Below are 19,004 nucleotides of genomic sequence, written 5' to 3' on the forward strand. Positions count from 1 at the left end.
AGTTCCAGGCCTTAGACATGTTTGAAGGGCTACTCATGTGGGTGGCACAATCAGTGCTGCACGCCCACTAGTAGCATTTGTTTTACAGGCCCTGAGCACAGGTAGTAAACTGTAGTAGTGATTTACCAGTAAATCAAATATGCGAATCAAGGAGAAACCAAATTCCTTTACATTTTAGGCACAGAGCACATGCACTTCAGCACTGGTCAGCAGTGGTGAAGTGCCTGGAGTCCTAACAAAAGCAAAAACGAAGTTCAGCACACAGTTAAACACAGGAGGTCAGAAGCAAAAAGACTGGGGAAATCACGCAAGAAGATGCCCTAGCATAAGTCAGTGAAGTGCTCAACCCAGTCATTGGGCTAAAGGTGGAAGTCGCTTTTAGTCATTGAGTGATAACTCCCCTGAACTACTATATGCCAAAAGGTTTGGATTACCCCTGTCCTACCTGTAGCCGCTAAATCATGCCAATCAAGCCTCTCAGTTGGACCTGGCTTTACTTAGTGCAGGCTTTTAATTTCTCCTACCAAGTTTTATTTGCTTTTGATCTTTAGCTTTAATGCAGGTCATTACTGCTTTGACTGTGCTACACTGTTATATCGTTGGTGGTCAGGTCCCTTCTTGAAAGGTGCTTTACACTCTCTGGTAAATATTTCTCTTATATAATGAAACATGGCTTCATGAGCCATCAGCATGTAGCTAACCTCTTCCCCTATTCCCCCTGTACCTATGTGCTCTAGACCATCTGCAACTTTGTTGTAGATTTAGGACGTTATATGCGGTTGGCCTTCGATATACTACAATTTTAAAGCCCCCTTGTTTTAAAGACTAAAACGTGTAGGGTAAATTCAGTGGAATTAATAGTCATATATCCTTTCAAGGGACGGTGGGCATTATGGTTGCTATCATTTCTCTCAAGAACCCTCATGTCTATCATATATGAGGACAATTAAAGATCTAGCATGATATAGTCTATCGTACTAGATTGATTAAGCCTTTTAAAAGAATGTGAACCTTTTATATATGAGGGGTGTGGCCATTACATGCCCCAAGTCCTACATTTATAGTCCTCACCAGTACTTTAGTTGAAAGGGTCGACTCCTTTTTCACAAGTGTAAGGTCTATTTGCGAGATTCCCCATTTGGCAACTTTTTCGTCTGTAAAGGTCAGTTCTGGGCTGTCAAGGGACTAAAACGTGACGTTGAAGTCACCTGCAAATATTAATGGCCAAGTTCCCGAGTAACGTACTATGTGGAACTCAAGACAGGATAATGTTTGACTCCATCTTGCTCCCATTGTTCATGCTGTATACATTAGCAATACAAAAATTAATACCCTCAAGTGAGCTAATCATTAAACTAAGTTTATCAATTGAACAGCTTTTTAGCCTCTTAATTCTGCAATCTAATAAGGATTTTGCCTAGATCACTAATCCAACCTTTGGTCTCCCTTTTCCATGTGAAACATCTTCCATATGAAACCTTGAGAAGTCGCCTCTATAAACTGGGTCGGTACACCAAGTCTCCCAGAATACACAAATATCAAAAGAATCTAGAACTCTCCCAATTTACTATTGTAATTGATAATTAAGTTGATTAAGTGCTATTTTTTTTAATTTAAATTGTAAAACGAGTTACATTCATTGGTTGTTTTAATATGAATTTTTTTTATTTCATAATTTTATTAGTTTTTCATTTTTATTAATTTGAATTGGTACAGAGGGGTGTATTTTAATGTGTAATATAAAAATATTTTTCTAATTTAATTCAATTTTTTATATCTAATACATTTATTATTTAAAATATATGTTCATTTTTGTCTATATTTAAATGTTTTGTTTAAAAAAATGTACGAATGCAAATTGTAAATCTGGCACCTCTAAAGTATAACCCTTTTCCTACTTATGCTTATATTGGATCTGGAATAGCAGATTTGACCTCAAAGTCCAGCACTTTCCCTACTTCTCTGTACATTGAAGTTGGAATAGTAATGTATTCCCCTTCAGTATCCAACACTTTCCCTACTGTTGCTCAGATTGGAGGGAGAATAGTAAATCTGACTCCTTTAAAGTCCAACACTTTCCCTATTATTGCTTAGTTGGGAATCTCAATAATTTAATAGTGTAATTGTTTTTTTAAATTCAAATTAAATCATTTGTATTTTTATATAAAAATTTTCTGGAAATATATTTAAAATTTAAGTCGCTATATTTTTCTTATACCTGACCCTGTCCCACCTTGGAAAAAGTAACTCCCTTTCCAGAGGAAAAAAGAGTTGACCCCCCACATTTGGTTGGGTATAGGGAAAGGGCGTTCTCCACAATGAAAAAAAAGGGGGGGGGGGAGTTTTAAAGTGGAAAAAACAATGATAAAAATTTGCTTTTGCTCACCGGGATACATACTCCTAATGCTGAAAACTACTCAATGTATATTTCCACACAGGGCCATAGGAGTTTGTGGGAGAGGTCATATGACTTTCCCAGCAATACTGTAACTAAACAAAGGCACAAAAAGAGAACAAAATAACAAAAACCTGCTCAATTAGTAGGAATGTCCCTTCAATATAGGGTCCACAATGCTATATCTCCAGACAGGTGCAGGACATGTGGAATTCCAAACAATGGCAGGATTAGTTAGTATGCATGCATCTGTAGGGTTCATTGTGTTTCAGCCTGTAAACCGGCCATTAAGTGAAACACAGGCTTTCTTCAGAACACCAGATCCCAATTATCCTACCTCCTAATTCTTAATCACGGATCACCAGGCAAGCAATACCTACGAGTACGGTTCTGTAAACCAGCATACACTGGAATCATGTTTTATGGTCCTGCAAAATTAGAGAATATAGAACATAGAAAATCATAGTTTAAAGCACATAACTGGAGACTTAGCCAGACCAAACAGGTAAATGTTGAAACAAAAAAAGACGTGCAATTCCAGCATATGCTGGTTTACAGAACCATACTAATTGATGTTGCGTGCCTGGTGATGTGTGATCGTTAGTTATATAAACCAATCCCTAGGAAACTAACTATTTATGTCACCATATTTGAGATGTTGCTATGAAAGCCAAGTGTACACAAAAGATAAAAAGTACTATATTTATTTTAGCAAAAATACCTATAAAAACAATGATACTCAATGTCTGTAATCATACAGGACTAATAAAAGCACAGTAATTCACAGCAAAACATTCCTCTCATGAACATATGCAATCATTAGTCTGATATAAGATTTGAAAATATAAAAAGGTAGGAATACAGATTAGAGTCACTGCATAGATTTCATTCAAATTCAACGAGTAGTAAAGTCTCCATCTTCAGGGTTCACATCTATGAATAGATATTCATCATTATTCCCAAACAATACCACAAAAGAAATCTGTTAATCAGAATCTGATATTTAGTCTTTTCAATTTGAGAGGAAATATGGTTGCTTGAATGGTCGATGAATCTTCATAGAATCAAGTCTACGTGCGTTTCGATGACCCAAAAGCCTTCTTCAGGAGAGCCACAAGCAAACATACCTAAAATTATATAAGTAGTATACTTAGCCTTCAAATAAGAGGATAATAAACCATGAATTTAAAGGGGACAAAGTGGAATATAGTAAAAAGAATGCTTCTTCTGTCCGTACAAACAATCCACCTGGCAAAAATATTCTCAGAAAAGGTGAATGGAAAAAAAATACTAAAGTAGAAGGAGGACTAAAATCCTTATATGCTCTCATTTACATAGAGGTATTTGCAACTCCACCAAGAAAACATCTCAAGGGGTGGAAGATAATCTCTTACCAAAATTGGCAGTACCGAAACCTGGTCCATAAGAGAAATCACAAATGATGGCAGGAAGAGAAAGTGTTGGGAGATGAGAAAAACTGCTGTGGGAACAAACAAATAATGTTTTCAATCCATTAGTTATTTAATACCTATAGGAAGTTCTAGCATATGAAGGAATGGTTAAAAGAGTTTCCAAGACGAATAATATACCTTGATTGGTTAATGAAGTTTCCCATTTGATATTTACATGGATGGGTGTTTGTTAGTACATGTTAACAATTAGAAGTTAGGAAAATAGGGACCTGGTGTCATGAAGAAAGCCTGGGACTCGCTGAAGGGCAGGTTTATAGGCTAAAACATGTTGACACCTACAGATACAGGGGAACTAACTTATCCTGTGGATCAATTTAGTTTCTAATCATCCACTAAATCAAACCACATTAAAGAACATTCCTTGGAATAGAAATAGGGATTTTTGTGCAGTCTAGATCCTGTTTCCACATTCACCCACCTTCTTAAAAGTACTCCCCCATCAGCGTCAGGATCCCATTTACCATTGGAAGTTCTTTGGTGAATGAGTTGTGACTGATGATGAAGCATAACACCCAAGGTGGTGTGTGAGGCCACAGCTATCATTTTTGTTTAAATGTTTGGAACCCTGTGTATCCTGCACATGTCTGGAGATACAGCATTGCGGACCCTATATGGAAGGGAAATTCCCACTGACAAGGTTTGCTCGATTTTTTTCAATTTTTTGCATTTGTTTAGTTACAGTTTAAGTGGAGAGGACATAATCAAGGGACTGCCCTTTATCGTCTCATCTGCTTGGACCTTTTCCTTAACTGAAACTTAAGGGCTGTTCGTTTTGTGATTCCTGGCAATACACCTGGAAACTTGCGCCTGGCGCTACTTTCCAGGTGTACTCCTGGGAATGATTACGAATTGATAAAAATATAAGAGTACATTCTTGTGGAAATGGAAATCTCTACATGTTCTTTTATGAATTGGGCCAAGTACATTTATATCCCCAGATGGCAATAGGGAAGGGCAGTTTGGTCAAAACTAAGCATGCTAATTGCAGAATAGATTTTTCTGAACAAGAGTGTGCAGACAAGTTAGATTAATAATGTACCTCCTCTTTCTTTAACCACATGGGTGCTAGGCGTTTTCCCGCTGTGCGCTGAAAAATCGAAAATGCCCGAGTTCATGACGAGTTGACCTTGTCACAAGCGCAGCGCAGGTAAGGTCCATGACGAGCTGGCTTTGTCACCAGCACGGAAGGGGTTAATACATAAAGCAATATGTGATAATCCAACTATTCAATTGAAGTTTTGAAATACATTATTTACAACAATGAAAACCACAGTCTGTAATTAGCAGTTCCTATGGTGGGTCTGAGACAACCTGGATGAAGTGCATTTAACTTTCATAGTCAGCTCTGCAATGCTCCAGAGAAACCTCCTAGGGTGATTCAGGACCAAATCAGAATCTACTTCACTTCTGTAGGGAGACAAAACGCATTTGTTCTAAGGTCATCATCGTGTCAGCATGCTTTCATACTGGGTTGCCTGTGGGTTTAGCACGATCTTAGTTTGGTGATATTTAAGAAGCCAGAAATACTTTCAGTATTGATGATTTGGAGCCCATAATTACTACACTAAGAATGCAACATGGTGTTTGCTAAAACTCCTGGACTGGTTGAATGTGTTACACATGAGTCCACTTGGGTTTCATATATCCATCCTTTACATTACTTTGCCAACTGGTGGTCAGCAGTCCCACACACACAAATGGTTAGACAGTGCTACTAAATTGCTCCTTCTTACGTGCAAGACCTTCATCTGGCCCTGACCTTAGCCACATCACTTTTTATGCCCTGATTTTTTTGCCCACACTTAGAGTGTTAAAAGACATTTAGAAACTTTTAGATAACTGCTCACTGGCATGAATGTTTACTGTGGGAAATGGGAGGAGAGACGACAGACCATCAGAACACACATTTGCAATGGACGAAGATGACGTTACCATGCTACATGTTGCAAATGTTTGTGTTTTCATAAATATAAGTTCCTAGTTAGAGGGATTCAAAATGTTTCCATTCTATCTATTGCAAATCTATGCTTCAATTCCTCAATGCTTTATGCATTATTTTCATTCATTCAGCCCAGATTGCCGTGAGCTACTGCTAACAGATTATATCCTTTTGCGTGTAGACTATCCTTATGTTGATCATAGCAACTGCTGGGATTAATTTTACTTTGATTTATTAGCAGCGGTTACTGAAACTTGTTGGGAAACTCAGCTGAGTTTTTAGAACTGCTCTTTATGAGGAGTTCATTCTTTGATTAACTAGGAGCTCCAGAATATTGCTCTTCTAACGAGAACTCATTATGGATTCGTATTTAAGTTAGGACTCAGTCTAAGATAGGGACTATTTCCTTTATAGAACACGTTGTCTATTTTATGCTGACTAACTAAACCTTTTGATATTTCTGTAATTTTACTAATTAAATAAAAAATGACAAAAACAATACTAATATCCTAATGAGAAATAAAGCTTTAAATATATTCCAAACCGGTCACCATTGACTGAACATTAAAATACCGAAAGCGAAGGATTCTATTTGAAATTAAATGTATCCAAACTCCATTCAATCACAGTGAGAATGATCCGTTTGCCTGAAGATGGGGGGGGGGGAACGCTCAAAATAGGAGGCAGTTGTTGGGTTTGTACTGTTCATCAGTTGCCCCCCCCAAATTTTGGCCGCTAACAAAGGCTTTGTCAATTTAGAACGCCTATATGTAGATAATACATGCCAGCCACATCTGCAGTGCCCCTCGCACAAAAGTAATCTTATTACCAATAAGTCTTTCCACCTGATTTATAATTTAAATATCTGCTTTGAATGTATTTTGGAAATTCAGCTATTTTTTCCTCTATAATTAAATGATTAGTTCAGAAAATCCACACATTTTGTCTTGAGATACACAAGTTTGATTTACATATGATAATTCAACAAGCATTGGTTCCAATGTATTAAGTGGGTTGCACACAGGAGAGTGACTGACCAGTATCTGGAGTGCTTCTTGTAGCTCATGAATTACTCATTGGAAACGCCTGGTACAAAATATAGCGTGAACTTAAGCCAAAGGTATTGAATCGCTTTATGCGAGTACCAGCGACATTACACTAAGTCACAACTAATGTTTATAGTCATGGGAAATTAAGCTATTAGCCCAGAATCACATGATGCAGAGGCAATGCCAAGAATCTAACCTGGTTCCCGAGTTCCAAAGTCAGCGGCTCTTGCCCAGAAAAAACATCCCGGTGGGTAGAGGGAGGCAAAAGCCATGTGACAGCCACTAGAACCACTATGTTTGTTTGTCAGAAACACTGGGAGTCTCTTCCACCTCTACGCTGATGACACTCCAATATACAGGAAAATACATTTCCCTGAAGACCTTGCCTTCCTTTCAATCATAATCCTAATGACTCAAAACTGGATGTTTAACCATCATCTAAAGCTCAGAAATTCTTTTGATCTCACCTCCAAATGTAAAAACCCCAGTACAGGAATGGATGGCCAACTTTTCTGTCCTCAATGGCTGCCCTCCCATTGTTCAGAGTGCTAGATCCATTGGCATCACCCGAGACAATCTAGATCTCCACATCACAGCCATGGCCAAAAGTGCACATTACGAACTCAGACAGCAGTGGGGCATCAGGCAACTGATCCCAGAACAAGACCTCAAAACAGTGGTGCAGGTACTCGTCCTCTCCAGACTAGATTACAGAATAACCCTTCTCCCAAGCTTTCCCAAAAATCTAGACCCACTGAGAGCAACTCTACATGCAGCAGCATGCTTTGTGTTAGGTCTCAAGAAATGTGACCACATTTCCTGGACTCAGCCAATCTGCCAATGGCTTCCCATTGAAGGGTGCTCGACCTCCGACCTAGGGAACCCGGTTCGAGTCTCAGTAATGTCGGTAAACCTCCTGTGATTCTGGGCACATCACTTAATCTCCCCGTGCCTAACAAAACAAATGTGTGTCCTTGGGTAACGTAACTGGTGCTATGTAAAGCGCTCTGATACCTGGTTCAGTTCAGGTCTAGTTCACGCTATATAAAACTCTGCAAAAAAAAAAAAATAATACAAAAAAAAAAAAAAAAAAAATCGCCAGCATTACCCACAGAGCGCTGCACTCCTCTTCACCCTCCTTTCGAAGTAATAAACTGAAAATCTCTGGGGCAAATAGGAGTTCCAGAAATGCCAAATGCCCGCTCCTGGAACCCCCCACCCTCAGTCCAGAACAGTACATGAGCCAGTCTTTGTCTGGTAGTGCCACACAAATCTGGAACTCTCTACCACCCTTGCTTCGCCTAGCAACCAGCATAGTCACTTTCAAAAAGGACCTCAAGCTCCTCCTATTTGACAGGCACCTGGGTTAATCACTCAGGACATTATCCAAGTACTCTGTCCAGGAGACAAACTACCTTCATTGTGCGTCCCCTAAATCTTACATCAATGCTTGAACTGTGTACGTCCCTGTACAACTGTTGCTTTTGTCCTGGTTTTAGCTATTGATGCAATATATCTGAATGTAATTATTATAACTGTAACTTGCATCATGCTACTGTTGTAAAGTGCTCTGATGCCATTGTTGGCCATGTCCACGCTATAAAAAATTACACATATAAAGCTCGGCTCGTTATGGCCTCGTGGTTCCAACATGACCTGTAGCCGAGCCAGGCTTCAGGTTCGAGCTTTCAGTGGCTCGCCCACCTCTACCCCAGCATTGCTCAATAACATACGAGCTACAGTGATAAGCCGTGGAGAACTTCTGTAAAGATGCTTCAGTTCTTGAAATCCAGACATTGTCGATCGGTGGGAAAATTAGAGCAATTTGAGCCTAGCACTCTGTTCTAATCTGTCAGCAAAGGTATATAAAACACCTGTTTAATAACAAATTGTGATATAAAAAAAAATAAAAAAAAAATAAAAAAAACACAGACACACAAGAAATTCACCCAATCAGATAGTCATGCTGCTGTGTGGGAAATAGCAAACTTTAAAGCTAAATATATTCCGTCTAAACTAGTTTCTTCTGTATCTTGTTGGTTTCACATGGATTCATGTTAATTGGCCGCTCTGTGCATAAGGGAAACGTGTCCATACTACGGCCTCTCACCTCATGTGAAGGTCCCATGAGGATGTAGAAACGTAAAGCAGGCTGCATGCGCTCCATTGAGCATCTTACACATTCCAGGGCATTAATTAGGTGCCGCATAAACAAAAGCAAGGCTTGTTTTACTAACAAACATGATTAATAACATTAGCATTTTTGGGATGGTTACATCTGATCTAGCCCTTATCTAGCCACTGGGTTTTCACATCTCATCAGCTAATCGGCTGCCATGGTTGTAGATCAGGACAGCACAAGTGAACACTGCACCCCTCCTCGCATGGAAGACTGGGCTTCTCAGACTGTGCAACCATAGTGCCTGGGTGACCACGTCACTCCCAAAGAGGACAAAAAGAGATACCCAAGCATCATTCTCTGTTTCGCCCACGGACAGACCCCCCCCCCCCCCCTCCAAGCCTTCGAGGGCCCCACGACCCTTCAGAGGTCAAATATCTGATTTGTGGGAGACCCATACCTCTTCGAGTCCTGGAGGGGGCGTCATTTTGCGATATGCCACTGCATTTCGCTCCCCCTCTCCTCTCTCTGGTTGCACAGCGATAAAGCATCAAACAATCTAATTATCAATAAGTAGCACGGGGCATTTTTCTGAATGGGTAAGAAAACAGCACCGCCGACATAAATCAGGAATCGTTATTGAGCGACAGTACGTGCATTTATATAGAGAATGTCTTTTTACAAGGGTTGGGGGAGACATGGGCGTAGGAACTGTGGGGGACGCGGGGGACATATCCCCCCCAGATTTTGGAGTGGGGGGGACACAGGGGACAAGGGTGGGGGGTCCGAGGGGTCAAACAAATTTCCCCTCTACCTCCTGATAGGGAGATTGGCAGGCCATCAGCCAGGCCATCAGCTGAGCCACACAAAGAGTTCAAAAGGGCAGAGGCAGGGGGGCGAGTGGCCTCTGACGTCACCTTATGCTGTGACTATCGGATCAATGGCCCTGCATTTGACCTGGCGCCTCTCCAGTTACCTGTCTGTGAGCCGCCAATGATCCGATAGTCACAGCATAAGGTGACGTCAGAGGCCACTCGCCCCCCTGCCTCTGCCCTTTTGAAGGCTATGTGTGGCGCAGCACCCCTGAGGCTCCAGGAATGATTTAATTCTCACCTCAGCTGCCTGTAGCCAGTGCTCTGGTTGATTTTCTGGCTGACCTGACCTCGTCGTCGGACTCCTCGCCCTGTGTCTGTTGCTGGCTTGAAGGAAGGGCTGCAGGCAGCAGCACGCTCTGACGCTTGGTAACTTGTAAGTAGGGGCAAGGGCTGTTACACTGCATTGCCAGGGGCGCCTGGTGACATTTGAAAGTGGTGGGGGTGTGGGGTTTACAAGTTGTGACTGAGTGGAGTCTGGAGTGCAGCCTGAGCCTCTGCTCAGCAGCCTCGCCCTCACCTCTGCTGCCAGTGATGCTTTTTTATGTTTTTTATTTATAGTGAGTGAAAGCCCTCTCCTTGTCGCTTTTTTGTTTAAATTGTGGCCAGTATGTTCTGTCTTAATTGCGCACTTTGAATAACTCCCGATAACAAAGTGCCCTTTCACGCCGTGTTTCTGTAATTATTAGATTGGAATTGTGTAAATGCCACCGTGGACTAGTGTTTGCAGGCCTGTCTCTAAATTCGGCTATTCACGGGCATTGTGGCTCAATATTCTTGCTTAAATGTGATACTTTTCTAATTATCTGAATGAGGCTTACAAAGTAGATTTAGTTTTATGAGCGCGGACGTGAGAAATCTAACCTCATAAGGACTGGGAATTAATCAAACGGCTGATTACAAGGCTTTCAAGGGGTGAATGAAATATCTGCGAGGTAGGAAGATGGGGAAAGATTTTGGAGATTGTTGTGCGAAAATGGACATTCGTGTGTTTTTAACGCATAGGCTGGGGTTGCTAGCGCTATCTTCTGTTCTGTCATTCTTGGCACTGTCCATTTGTGGGCAGCGTCCCGCACCGTTGTTCTTGGCATGCAGTCAGTGCAGTGAGTGTATACATCGCGGCCCCAGGTCACCTCACACAGCCGCAACTCCGCACACACCTTTGGTTCTCGGGGCACACCAGGTGCAGGTCTCATCTCGGTCCAGGCGCGGCGCAGCCCAGCCGCAGATTGGACACTTATATAATGCTCTGTGTTGACGTGCTGTAGTGTTCTTTAAGAACTCTGAGGAAGCCTTTTGGACATTTTCAAGACTTTCTTCCTTAAACTACTGTGATAGTTAAGACTGTCAATGTTTTCAGTATAACTAGATTCGCACTGACACATCTGACATTAGGTCAAAAGTTATTTTTTATATTCATTTAGGGGATGGTGCTAGACATTGCTGTATTACATTGTGTATTCAGATTTGTCAGTGTGTGAAATGATATGTGATCACCTTATGCCTACATTGTAATTTTCATAGTGTATTTTCATTTAAAAGGCAGGGGCGGCTGGTGACATTTGAAAGTGGTGCGGCGCGTAAATACTGCACTGTGATGAGCGTGCGCAGCGAGCAAGGCCCAACCACCTATGGGGGATTCGGGGGTTCTCCCACGAGAACATTTTGAAAAAAGAGTGGGCAAATGGTGCATTCTTAAGCACATTTGAGAAAGAGGTATCTTGGCCAATACATCTCTGGGAGTAGCCAGACAAGTCTCTTTGCACTTGCACAGATGCATCTCTCTCCCTGCATTCGCATAGGCAAAGTCACCATGCACTCATAGACCCTTTACTCACCCTTCCCTGACACATCACTAAGCCAGCATTCACCCATCCACATCACTCACCCTGGACTCACACAGACATCACTCACACAGGCACACTGCTGACCCTGCGCTCACACAGACATCACTCACCCTGGACTCACACAGGCACACTGCTCACCCTGCGCTCACACAGACATCACCGACCCTGCACTGTACAGACATCACTCACACAGGCACACTGCTGACCATGCGCTCACACAGACATCAGCCACCCAGGAATCACACAGGCACAATGCTCACCCTGCGCTCACACAGACATCACTCACCCTGGACTCACACAGACATCACTCACACAGGCACACTGCTGACCCTGCGCTCACACAGACATCACTCACCCTGGACTCACACAGGCACACTGCTCACCCTGCGCTCACACAGACATCAGCCACCCAGGAATCACACAGGCACAATGCTCACCCTATACTCACACAGACATCACTCACCCTGGACTCCCACAGGCACACTGCTCACCCTGCACTCACAGACATCACTGACCCTGCACTGTCACAGACATCACTCAAACAGGCACACTGCTTACCCTGCGCTCACACAGACAACACTCACCCAGGACTCACACAGCTCACCCTATACTCACCCTATACTCACACAGACATCACTCACCCTGGACTCACACAGGCACACTGCTCACCCTGCGCTCACACAGACATCACCGACCCTGCACTGTCACAGACATCACTCACACAGGCACACTGCTCACCCTATACTCAAACAGACATCACTCACCCTGGACTCACACAGGCACACTGCTCACCCTGCGCTCACACAGACATCAGCCACCCAGGAATCACACAGGCACAATGCTCACCCTGCGCTCACACAGACATCACTCACCCTGGACTCATACAGACATCACTCACACAGGCACACTGCTGACCCTGCGCTCACACAGACATCACTCACCCTGGACTCACACAGGCACACTGCTCACCCTGCGCTCACACAGACATCACCGACCCTGCACTGTCAGACATCACTCACACAGGCACACTGCTGACCCTGCGCTCACACAGACATCAGCCACCCAGGAATCACACAGGCACAATGCTCACCCTGCGCTCACACAGACATCACTCACACAGGCACACTGCTGACCCTGCGCTCACACAGACATCACTCACCCTATACTCACCCTATACTCACACAGACATCAGCCACCCTGGACTCACACAGGCACAATGCTCACCCTGCGCTCACACAGACATCACTCACCCTGGACTCACACAGACATCACTCACACAGGCACACTGCTGACCCTGCGCTCACACAGACATCACTCACCCTGGACTCACACAGGCACACTGCTCACCCTGCGCTCACACAGACATCACCGACCCTGCACTGTCACAGACATCACTCACACAGGCACACTGCTGACCCTGCACTCACACAGACATCAGCCACCCAGGAATCACACAGGCACAATGCTCACCCTATACTCACACAGACATCACTCACCCTGGACTCCCACAGGCACACTGCTCACCCTGCACTCACAGACATCACTGACCCTGCACTGTCACAGACATCACTCAAACAGGCACACTGCTTACCCTGCGCTCACACAGACAACACTCACCCAGGATTCACACAGCTCACCCTATACTCACCCTATACTCACACAGACATCACTCACCCTGGACTCACACAGGCACACTGCTCACCCTGCGATCACACAGACATCACCGACCCTGCACTGTCACAGACATCACTCACACAGGCACACTGCTCACCCTATACTCAAACAGACATCACTCACCCTGGACTCACACAGGCACACTGCTCACCCTGCGCTCACACAGACATCAGCCACCCAGGAATCACACAGGCACAATGCTCACCCTGGACTCACACAGACATCACTCACACAGGCACACTGCTGACCCTGCGCTCACACAGACATCACTCACCCTGGACTCACACAGGCACACTGCTCACCCTGCGCTCACACAGACATCACCGACCCTGCACTGTCAGACATCACTCACACAGGCACACTGCTGACCCTGCGCTCACACAGACATCAGCCACCCAGGAATCACACAGGCACAATGCTCACCCTGCGCTCACACAGACATCACTCACACAGGCACACTGCTGACCCTGCGCTCACACAGACATCACTCACCCTATACTCACCCTATACTCACCCTATACTCACCCTATACTCACACAGACATCACTCACCCTGGACTCACACAGGCACACTGCTCACCCTGCACTCACACAGACATCACCGACCCTGCACTGTCACAGACATCACTCACACAGGCACACTGCTCACCCTATACTCACACAGACATCACTCACCCTGGACTCACACAGGCACACTGCTCACCCTGCGCTCACACAGACATCACCGACCCTGCAGTGTTACAGACATCACTCACACAGGCACACTGCTGACCCTGCGCTCACACAGACATCGCTCACCAAGGACTCACACAGGCACACTGCTCACCCTATACTCACACAGACATCACTCACCCTCGACTCACCAAGGCACACTGCTCACCCTGAACTCACACAGACATCACTCACCCTTCAATTCACTGCACTCAATAGGTTTCATGTCTTTCAGCCTGTCTAGGCCCGACATTGCCTGGTGACAGACTCCAGTACATAACACCACGTCAGCTGGGGCCTCTAAGCAGCTGGGGGTGCTCAGCACAGACCCAAGAATGCAAGCAGCCCCCCACAGACACTGGTGTTATTGTAGGCTGTTCGTCACTGCAACACCCTACACTGCAAAGGAAAGTGGGACTGTGCTGGTATTCAGCCACTTTTTCCTGTTCCCTGGTATCTGGCCTTTTTCTTGAGCTCATCACTTTAGTCCCTTTGCCCACCCTTGCGTTGTATCCAAAAGCCTCAAAGGTGAAGCCCAGCCATGGGGTTGGTGCTGCTGTGAACTAAATGTATTGGCATGCAGCTTAGACAACAGTGAAACTTGCCATTCCGTACTTAATTGGTCTTATTTCACAGGTATGACATGACAGTGACATCGTCCGGGAATGGGGTGGGTGGGGGGCGAATTACTATTACTAAAACAGCAATGAAATCAGCTGACATGAAAAAATAGAATGATCCAGAAAACCACAATCCTGTTGTGATTGGATATGTTCTGTGACACACATTACATGTGTTTTTATAAGACATGTGAAAAACACATGACTTTAGTTTTGGTTAAAATTCTTAATTTAGGGGAACAATTAATAATTTAAGAAATAAGTTACTTCCAGTGAATTTTGACATTTTTACACATACCTCCAGTCTCTGCAAAGGTTTTGCCTCGTTAGTACCAGTGTAACATACAAATGCAGCAATGAGAAAGGAGACCAGTCAACCTTTGCAAAGGGCCCTACACTTCACATCAACATAAGTCACATTTTATCAGTAATTTTTGGTCCGGGTGAGCTACAAACCATTTTTTAGTTAAAATTGTCAGATTATTCAGCAGATGATGAATTATGGGGCAAATATGGTACAACTATAATTATGTGCAAAACATTTGCAAACTAGGATTTTTTGCTATTCATATTTGAACTGCGTAAAAGAGAAAAGTACTGATGACAGAAACTGCTTGGCTCAGAGACAAATGGCGTGTGATTCCACTTTTAAGCCTATTTGGGACATTCAGTGATTGGAAACATATCCCACTTTGTGAATGTATTTTAATGTCAATAACTCATATTAAACCTTAAATAACCATGTGTGGCTATTGGTTGAATTAGATAGCATAGTAGTTTGTAACTGGTCAGTGAAATGCCAAACAAGTACTAAAAATAGGGAAGCTTTGCTCTTTCTGGCCACACCTCTGCAGGGGTCACACCTATCGTACAAACAATGAACAAAGTATTTGCACAATTTTTTATTTTATTTTTAAGTCTGGGAACTGGCAATTTGGTACTCACTCCATTACATATTTTGGGAGCAAGGGCAGGCTATGGCAGAGTTTCTAATTTGTCATATTGCATTTTGAGATGTAGGAATGTCGCTAAGAGCGTTTAGTTTATTATTCCTTTTTTTGTCCCGCCTTTGTTTTCTTGGTGCATGAAGATGCAAGATTCATATACATATTTTTTTCCCATTTGGTCTTTATTGTGAATGTAAATAAAAATAAAGCATACTTGCAGACTGTGACTACTTGCCTGCCATTCTCAATAGTTCTCTTCATAACTATGCGATTGTATACGTTTAACGCGCGTACGGTCTCGCACAATGGGCGATTTGTATAGGGTCACTGGAAAGTCCCCAAGGTTGACCCTGTCCCCCCCAGAAATTTAGTGTCTCCTACACCCATGGGGGGAGAAACATTCACCCCTGCAGATCCAGAGGACACCGGCTGGCCGGTACCCTCGGGATATGAGCTTTCAGCCACTTGCTGAGTAACAACGTCGTTTCACAGCGTGCACCTGGGGTGGCGGGAAGCATAAATTGCCATTATATTATTTAATTGTATAAGCATAACCGGAGGCAGCAACAGGATAGGTGCGTTAATCCAGGGGAAAGACGGAGAAAGACAGTGACGCCTGCTAATCAAATCACCAGATATTTTCACAACAAATAAAGGCAGTGTACCACGTCACCTGGGACATTTCAGCCAGTACTTAATTTTACCCAAGAAAGTATTGCATTGTGGGACTTGTATTTTCTATTTTAAATTACTATCACAGATCCTAGCATGCGAAGAGCTAACATACACAAACTAAGTGAAAAGTGGAACTGGGAGACGTGCTTGCAGGGTTCCCGCATCTGTGAGAGTGCTCTAATAGGCGCCCGTGATCTTGGGCAAACTTTAAAACCCGTTGCTCCGAGAAGGGTGCGCTGCCCTCAATGTCAAATCTCATGTTCAACTCAATTAAGTATTAATGTATTTATCCTGTGCTCTTGCAAAACCACTATTAATGAGCCATCTCAAACGGTGTTTGCAATTACTTTCTTTAATTGGGCAGCTAATAATTGCCTCTTACTCAGCACTTTGAATGCCAATATAGAAGTGCAGGCACTAACTATTCAGTTAACCTGTTTCTTTCTGAGAAGTGCCGGTACTCTCCTATTAAATACATTGCAGCCTTTGTACCCGTTTCAATGCATGCGAACCTCCAAGAAATGTTATAAATAAAAACACTACAAAACATAAAACGCAAGCTGTTGACTAAAAGCAAAACACGGTGACTGCCCGACGCCACCTGTGGCCGCTCTGCATCAACGTCATTATCGAATCGCTTTGTTGAACCCCCACCGTTCAGTGCCTGCTAACAACCGACGAATATAGCTCAATATATTTCGGTCCATTCCATTCCCTCAACTAGTACAGATGGTATTTATCATCCATGCGTGTGCAACAAATTCTGCCCCCCAGTCTTACCACCAAACGACGTTTTGTTGCCTAAAAGAAACATTTTGTGTAGCCATCCCTCCTCAGCGAGCCAGCACGGTCAGATATAAAAGATGACCTACCTTTAAGAGGCGATACAAAGTGCCGGGGATCAACATCCAAGTTGGCGCGGCATCCTCGAGCGGAAGTCTCCCTCCATGAAGAATGCTAAGTGCTGGTATAACAACTACTTGTTGCCGCTCCTGCCCAGGCTGCGGCTGTGAGACGAAAATCCAAGCGCTGAGTGGGATCTGGAAAGAGAGAGCGAGCTGCCTCCCAGGACGCGTTTTCCCCGAGGACGGAGAACCGCGGACTCTTCTGACTGGCCACTAAAGCAGGCTGACAGACCTCCGTCTCTCGCCGCCTTTTTCATTTACAGCTGCTCGTTTGTCTGTGCTCCTTACCAGGCTTTTTAAAAAACAAATCTCTTTTTTTCTTCTTGAATAAATGTGTTCCGTCGCTTCTCCCTTCCTGTCACTGAGGAGGTAGGACTGAGCGAGCATTCCCATTCAACAAACTTTTATATTGAAGCACTGCCGACCCTCTCCGGGCAGCACGTGTTGCACCTGTTCAAGAAGGGCGGGTGATACAGAGGCCCCACCTTGATGACGTCATCCTAAAGGCCCTTGGTGGGCTTCGTAAGAGGAGCGCCAGAAGGTTGGTTTTTTTTTTCTCGGCGACTCAGACATGTCCATCTACTGCTGCTCGCGTTGTTAGGGCTTTCCTAGTACGCCGGCTTCACAACAAGTTTTGCATGTTCGACCCGTGCTAGCTATATGGTCATGGTTGATATTGAAAGGCAATCGGCGCCCTCTCATCCACTGAAGCCATGATTGTCTTCAAGCAAAAAGGCAGAAAGAGCCTGAAACTAAATCATATTTTGCATTTCACGTCTGTCCTGTGGCATCATGACGTCATCCGCCATTCCCGCCTTTCCAGCCTACAGAATGTTGCACCGTGGTGCTTGTAGTTTTACAATTCACAGCCCCACTGCCCCAGTATGCAACTTGAGCCTGGCTAAGATCGTAAGATGCTAGAACTGGCCGAAGGTGCTACACATGACGTGGAGCCACGTGTCAGGTATATTTTAAAATGATTCCAGATTTGTCTACTCCATTTAAAAAACTGCTTCTTCCACACATATAATTGAGTCTGATCACAAATGTCCTGCGGGTCAACTCATTAATTTATTTCATGCCCAGAAACAAGGAATGATAAAGTGAATCATTGTGCTTTTTTGTGTAATGGAACTTTTTATGTCTGTCATCACAGGAGAGTAAAGGTAAACTGTACACCAGCAGTACAACCTTTCCTAAAACAAAGAATAATTAACATGCACTCATGTGCTTCTAAAGGATGATGAACACTCACCCCCCTAGTGGAATATGACTCGTTATTTAGCATACCAGTACTTCGCAGCTTTTTACTACTGAGGGGCCTATTCCGATGTTGGACAGACCTGAGTCAGTCTGATATCGGGCAGGAGCTGTGGCCAACCGACCTGCTGTCGTCTATTACAGCCCAGCTAGCACGATGCGACCAAACAGGGTTCGGTCGCATTTGTATACCTTACAATGCAAGCATGCTGAAAGCATGCTTGCAATGTAGGAAGCAGGAGTGCAGTTCATCCCTGCACCCTGTGGCCGGCACCCCAAGGTGCCTGCCACCGGGTGCAGGGATCAACGGAGGGGCACCGTTGGTGCCCCCAGGCCGCCATGCGGTGGCCTTACACCCATGGGGGCCCTGCTGGGGGCCCCCGGAGACAGTTTCCAACTGCCTTTTCGTGACGGACAGACCGGCTCGAAAAAGGCAGTGAAAAGCTGCCATTGTACTCCCTTGGTCGTACAGAGATGACCGGGGAGTACTGGAGGATTTCCGGACTGCGGACAGGCTGTT

At 44.2% G+C, this 19,004-nt stretch overlaps 1 long non-coding RNA gene across 1 annotated transcript in view; it reads right to left on the reverse strand.

The window, feature by feature from the left end:
- LOC147692761 (uncharacterized) overlaps positions 1–17,496 on the reverse strand; it is a 794,352-nt gene extending 776,856 nt beyond the window's left edge. Inside the window, exon 1 of the long non-coding RNA XR_015299843.1 lies at positions 17,192–17,496. This is a non-coding gene — a long non-coding RNA (uncharacterized LOC147692761). The remainder of the gene's footprint in view (positions 1–17,191) is intronic.
- Between the last annotated feature and the right edge of the window lie 1,508 nt (positions 17,497–19,004).

This window comes from Lissotriton vulgaris, chromosome 9 (assembly GCF_964263255.1).
Source record: "Lissotriton vulgaris chromosome 9, aLisVul1.2, whole genome shotgun sequence".
Classification (NCBI taxonomy): Eukaryota; Metazoa; Chordata; class Amphibia; order Caudata; family Salamandridae; genus Lissotriton; species Lissotriton vulgaris.